This window comes from Astatotilapia calliptera, chromosome 10, assembly GCF_900246225.1.
Source record: "Astatotilapia calliptera chromosome 10, fAstCal1.2, whole genome shotgun sequence".
NCBI lineage: Eukaryota > Metazoa > Chordata > Actinopteri > Cichliformes > Cichlidae > Astatotilapia > Astatotilapia calliptera.
The window spans coordinates 31,386,132-31,393,058 of record NC_039311.1 but is presented as its reverse complement, the minus strand read 5'-3'; the positions used below and the strand labels follow the sequence as shown (position 1 = coordinate 31,393,058).

At 42.7% G+C, this 6,927-nt stretch overlaps 1 long non-coding RNA gene across 1 annotated transcript; it reads right to left on the bottom strand.

The window, feature by feature from the left end:
- Positions 1–1,261: 1,261 nt before the first annotated feature.
- On the bottom strand, positions 1,262–2,806 carry LOC113031067 (uncharacterized). The gene is made up of 3 exons (XR_003273674.1): positions 2,502–2,806; positions 2,266–2,428; positions 1,262–1,677 (listed from the first exon to the last, which is right to left on the bottom strand). It is a non-coding gene; the product is annotated as an uncharacterized LOC113031067 (long non-coding RNA).
- Positions 2,807–6,927: the final 4,121 nt, after the last annotated feature.

Below are 6,927 nucleotides of genomic sequence, written 5' to 3'. Positions count from 1 at the left end.
TTTTTTCCTCTTGTACCCTCCCATTGTTGTGTACATTTCAGTGTTTTTCTGCAACGCTACCGATCTCCGACTTGTAACCCCATGTGATGTCTGTGTTACGTGTGTAAGGTCGGGGGGGGGGGGGGGGGTCCCATTTTCACTGCAGGGCAACCTGCTTGTGACAAATAAAGCTTTGATTGATTGATTGATTGATTTCTGTCCTCAACAAATCAAGTGTAACATTAAGAGACAGCTGCAGTCATTTCCTTTTATTGCTCAAAGTGTAATGACTGGTGATGACCATGAAGAGTCACGACTATGACACTGAATCGTGTTTCCAGACGAGTTTTCTGGCTTTTTTTGTGTCCCTGAACAGAAACGTTCATCAGACTCGTCTCTTTTACACAGAATCTTGTAAATCAGGGGTCTCGGACTCGAGTCCTCGAGGGCCGCTGTCCTGAAACTTTTCCATGTGCTGCAACACACCTGAATCAAATGAGTAGGCATTAGCAAGAGTATGGAACTTGACTGCATGCTGAGGTGGCAACCCCTAACCCTACTCAAGTAAATTTAGGCAAATGTAAGTGTTTGGAAAAATGTACTTCTAACAGTACTTTTATTGCACCGTGTTCATTCAGTCATGCTGCTGTAACATGAACCAAATGGCTGAACTGCCACCTCAGCATGCAGTCAAGTCCTATAGAGTCTTGCTAATGACCTACTAACTGTATTCAGGTGTGTTGCAGCAGGGATACCTGGAAAGGTTTCAGGACAGCGGCCCTCGAGGACTGGAGTTCGAGACCCCTGTTGTAAATGCATGAACACTTTCCCCTTTAAAGGACAAACAAGGACATTTTCATCTATACTTTTAATATATCTATATCACTAAAGCACTTCTGGATGGATGCAAACTGCATTTCGTTGCCCTGTACCTGTGCATGTGCAATGACAATAAAGTTGAATTCTAATTCTAACTCTAAAGACTACATACAGATGTAGGCCTTAAAAACTACTGTTAGGTTAAGGTAAGGCTCTGCGCAGGTGTTTGGTGATCACCTGGTAACCATTGATGGTTGCTGGAGGGTCCTTGTTGTTCAATTCAATTTTATTTATCTAGCATCAAATTACAACAGCAGTCGCTTCAAGATGCTTTATATTTAAGGTCAAGTAACCTATACATCTGATGGTTGGTCAGATGGTAAAACCAAACACAAACAAGCCTCCATAATTTCATTGAACATGTACAATGACAATAAAGGTCTATTCAGTTCTATATCCATGAATTAAACTCCTTAATTAAACTCTTATATGAAGCTACATTATTGTTTAAAAGTCTTAAAGGTGATCTCCTCCGTCCAGTGTCGATCACGTGAAAGTGCTGTTTGTGTGTGAGGTAGTTATGGTCACTTTGTGAGAGAATAAGAGCAACATAAATCTCCACGCTGGGAGGAAGGACCTCAGACCGCTGTCATGGCTGATGAACAGACATCATGTGTGTATCCTGGTCTTTGATATTAAGACCCAAAGACTGGTTGCCTTACACGTCGGCACATTTTTCATAAAAACGACTCAGAGGAAGCTGCTGACCTGGGTGCCGATGTTATCGTAGAGTTTAAAGTTGAAACGCCCAAAAACATAACGAATGTGCCCACCTGGAACTTTCTGTCCTTTCACACTCCTGAGTCTGGGATTTTGTTTCTATACCACCAAAAGAAGAAGAAAAAAGGGAAAACTGAAGACTTATCTCCCAAATCTGGATCTCCACCACCTCTCATTAAGATAATCTCACAAGTTGGTATTTTTATCTTCTTGGTTTCTTCTTTGATTTTGTTCCTTTTTGGGTTCTTCTGGATTTTTTGTCTGACCTTAACATCAGCTGCCAGTCCCAACCAATTCATCATTTATTCTGACATTTTTATTGAGACTCTTTACCTCGATGAAAGCCGGAGCTGGAAATGATTATAATAGCTTAAAAGCATCATTAACATTGTTTTGTGGCAGCAGGGAATCAGAAGTGCTCAGAAAAGGTGACATTTAAACAAATTGCTCCATTTGTCCCTGTCTGGCTGAGGCTCTTTAATCAAATGAGCCTTTGTGGTTTAATAAGTGTCGTTCATAATTGATATTCCTTCTTTAAAAAGAGGCTAAACCAACAAAGATACACACCTGAACCAAAACACCTTAACTCTACAAGCCTTTTTCAAATCACTGTCAGGGTTCTGGTTTGTCTTATGATGCTAACTTTAGCTGCTGTCTGATGTTAGCTTGATAGAATTGCTGTTTTACCTTGAAACATCCTTATGGTGCCAAAATCTGGGTAAGAATTGGTATTTCTTGCAGTCCCGTAACATGACCTGGATCAAGAAGCATCCATTCATCTTCTTCCTGTTGTGCAGGTCAGGGTCACCGTGCTGGAGCCTACTCCGGCTATCATGAGGTGAGACGTGTCCTGGACAGATGAGCAGTCTGTTGCAGTCGTCGCTAAAAAATAAAAGTCTGCAAATCGAAAAAATTAAACTTACTTGGATGTTCAATAAGAAAGATCTGTATTCACTCCTGTGTCCTGATTCTTGGTCGTTTGGCCTGATGGTCTATTTTTTACGTTCCATTTTGTCGCTCTGTCACACTCGATTCTGCTGTCATCACTTTGGTCCAATCATTTTCCTGCCTTCTGTCGACCACCCGATCTCAGCTCTCCTCTCTGCTCCAACATATCTACCTGTGGCGCGGCTGCAGGGAAGGCAGACACACCTGAGCAGCACGAGCAATCACGCCTCACCTGCTGAAAAGAAGAAAGAACTGAACTGTTGTTGATGGTGAGGCTGTGAGCTGCAAAGCTGCAGCCGAGTATTGTTGAAACACCAACCGTAAGAATAAAGTATGATGAAAAGCATGAAACCATGTGGAGTTATTACCCCTCCGTATCCACAGCTCCACAGCGCCTCCTTAGACTCCACTCTACTCTGTGGCTTCCTCAGAGTCTACATACACTAATCTACTGATGATTTCTCATTAGAAACTTTACAGCTGCTGGTTGTGACCGGCTGACACTGGGACGAGTGTTTCCTGAGTACGCGCTTCAGGCAAACGTGTTCAGCTGCTCTAAATGAACAGTACTGGTTTTTACCAAAGTGGGTTTTTAAAATTTCTATAATGTTAATCGACCAGTGAGTGCAAGCTCCTTAAGGAAAACCATACTTTTAATTTTAAAATTATTTTAGTTATCGACACATTTTCTTATTTAATTTTAGAGAAAAAGCTGAAAAAATTGTAAAGCACAATATTAGTTTCTGATTAAGAAATTATTTACTTGCATTCATGAAAAATAGCTTTTTTATATATAACAAAGGTGAATTCAGTTTATTATGTGGCTATTAAATAATAGCATAAAAAAGTGTGTTTTGTTGTTGTTATGGAAGGTGGTCTAATAAACTCCACTGGCCTTGAACCACGACACACCTCCACCTGTGTTACAGCTGTACCTCTCTCCTGACGGTACATACTGATGAAGATTTGAGCCAAAAATGTCTCATTTGGACTCCTCGCTCGCATCGTCAGACCTTCTGTCCACTCTTCTGTAGTTTGCCTCACCTGTCCTCCCAGTTTCCCTTCCACTGAAACCATTTCTGGCTTCAGTGAACAGTACACGGATCAGCTGAAGGTCCAGATGTAGACTCAGGTCTTGCGTCCTCGGATTCTTAAGGACGTGACTTTCAGATACGAATCATCTGCAGAAGATTTTTGCAGTTTCCTTGATTTTTGATGACGAATCTGTTTTTGGGAACAGAAATCCTGTTGTATGCTTGAAACTTGTTTACTGATCAAACGGGCAACGACTGCAGATCTCAGATCTTTGACCTTCAGACTTACTGTCCAGCTGCTGGACTTTAGTAGTTCAGTCAACACTAAACGGTACATTTAGATTTACTGACAGCTGTTAGGTCAGTCAGTTTTCATTAAATGTGTGATGGTTGGCAGGAAGTAGCGTTTGTGCTCTGGAGCTGTTAAAATTGTTAGCCAGGAGCACCAACTGACAACTTAATGGCAGAGTAATTACGTTCAGTCTGAACAGGCTCTTATTTACATTTGCCAGCGATACAAACTTCATATTAGCAGCACGTCTACAAACAGCAGGAATGTTTTGAGCCTAAACGACTCTTTGAATTTTCACTAAACATCAGCGGCGAGGTGCGTTTCCTGAGGCTTTGATGTATAAAACAAACCACCAAATCGGTCACAGCCAAAGGCTCCTCTGTGAGTCTTTTAAGAAGCAGCTCTCGGTAATTTTACGCATCGTAGTTGAAGAATCTGAGGACATCTGACTTTTTTTAATCACAAAATATTTCACAGAAACTCATCTCCGCTGCACGAGGCTGAGGCGAGGAGATGAAACAGACTCGCTGTGAGCTCGTAAAGAAAAGAGAAGACGTGAGGCTGAGGTGATGGATTTGTCATTACAGCAGATTTCATTTCCACATCTCTCACTTCGTCTGACACCCCAAGAAATAAGTATATTCGGATGAGGACACGTGTTCAGCCGGGATGTCGAGGTAGAAGAGAAGGAATATTATTAAACAGAAAAGGAGTTTCACGGGCTCTGAGGGAGCAGCTCAGGGAGATCTTACAGTTTTGATGGAGATGCATAGAAAAGGTCAGAGTCCTCTGTGTAAATGCAAAACACATTTTTCCAACTGATTTCATTTATTAAAGGGAAAAACCATCCAAACCTTCCTGCCCCTGTGTGAAAAAGTAAAACCTAATAACCGATCGCAGTCGAGCATCTGTAATGACTTTCACTGTGGAGGATATTTTTTGCAGGATTGAGCATGAACTGTGTGTTTAAGGTCACACCAAAGCATCTCGGTCGGATTTAAGTCCCAACTTTGACTCGGCCAAACCAAAACCTTCATTTTGTTTTTCCATCCCTTCAGATGGACGTGCTCTGTGCTTTGGATCGTCGTCCTGCTGCAGAACCTGAGTGCTCTTAGCACATAGCCGGATGTTGTCCTGCAAGATTTTCTGTTTGAGAACAGAATTCATGTTTCCATCAGTTACAGCGAGTCGTCCAGAAGCAGCGAAACACCTCGGACCATCACGACCACCATGTTTCACTGTTGGGGTGATGACCGTTTTGATTCCAGATGTAACGCGACTCAAACCTTCTGAAAACTTAAGCTTTTGTCTCGTCGCTCCACAGTTTTTCCCCAAAACTCTCAGTGATCATCAAGTTGTATTTTGCCAAATGTGAGACGAGCCTTTGTTTTAGTCAGCGGTGGTTCTCTCCCTGAACTCTTTGTTTTTGTTGACTCGTGACCTCTGACCTTAGCTGTGAAGCCTGCAGTTCTTTAGATGTTGTTCTGGGTTTCTTGTGACCTCCTGGATGAGTATATGTGGTAGGCCGGCTACTCCTGGGAAGGTTCACCACTGTTCCTACATCACCTTGTTCTCAAGTTATCACATTCACAGGATTTTCACATACTTTTCCGCAGAGTCAGGCAGGTTTGGTAGCTTTTTTTGCAGCTTAAAAGATGAAATAGTTTTAAAATTTCATTTAGTATTCGCTGTTGTATTTAATGTGATAAATAAGCAAAAGATGAAGAAATGAGGAAGACGACAAACACTTTTTCAGAGCACTGTGTGAGGACAGAGAGCCGGGAGGTGTGCAGTAGGAGGGACAGATGGGTTTCAGATTGGGGTGGGATTACATCAGGGATCTGAGCCCCTTGTTTGCAGGGGTGATGGACAGGTGAGGGGGTGAGGGGTCATGTGGATCTGTATCTGTGAAGGCAACGTCATGATCTGCAGTGAGAGTAGGGAGCAGGTGGAGGAGAGCCTGGAGAGGTGGAGGTATGCTTCAGAGAGAACGTAAGTCAGTAGAAGTTAGAACACAGGTGTGAGAGGGAGACAGGTACAACAGTGAAGATAGGAGGAGCAGAGGTGGGAGGAGTTTAAATACTTCAGGGTAAAGAGAGTAGAATTCTTGTATAAGGCTTTTTCAGTTCTGTGATATTATTACCGTTTAATTTGGTTACACTGTTACACTCATTGTACCTACTCGTCTTCCTTTGCCTGTTTTAATTTGATAGTAAGTCTGCCGAATTTTCTTAGAGGTTTATTTCTTCCTTTCCTCCATTTTCATACTTTCAGCTGTACCTTGGTTCCCTCATGTCTCCATTTAGCCCTCGGTGTGTATCAATTTGTAGTCCTATCTAGGGATGGGTACCGGTGTCCGGTGCCATGATGGCACCAGTTCTGACATAAACGGTAGTAACCAGACCGAAAAGCAGCGCACATTTCGGTGCTTTATTTTCCTGAGATGTCATGCACTTTGGATTCTAGCCAATCATTTTACGTTTCCGAGGATAGTAGGCGGGTCCAGGTACGTACGTTCTTTTAGAGCAGAGCTACAGATTAAAAATGCCCAAGGCGAAGCGATCAAACGTCTGGCTGTACTTCACAGCAAAAGATGCAAACTCAGCAGCAACAAGTGCTTTAAGCTGATACTGTGATACTGTCAAAGGAGGCAACGCCTCAAATCTGATGAAACACCTGGCGACGTGTAGCGTTTTTTTAAAAGCCAAGAAATGCGCCGTATTTGATAGCTTGCTGCGAGACCTCACACCGTGCACATATTGGACCCGGAGTTAGCAACATCCCCCAAAAACCCGAAGAGGAGAGTCCTGGCCCCTAGCCCTGCCAGTGTAGCAGAAATGATGAGGATGATGATGCAGCAGCAGCCGTTCTTCTCTGCCTGAGTAGCTTAATGCTGTTCGTGTGTAATTTACGTTGAGTAGGCTAACCACGTTATTACATTAATGCATGTAAGGTGAACTAGCAAACATCATCATAGCTACATGCGGCTGTCTTCTTGTTTGATGGCAGATACTCCCTTCACCCTGGCCAAAAAGGCTAAAATGACCAAAGAAAAAGTGGAAAACAGTTAAACAT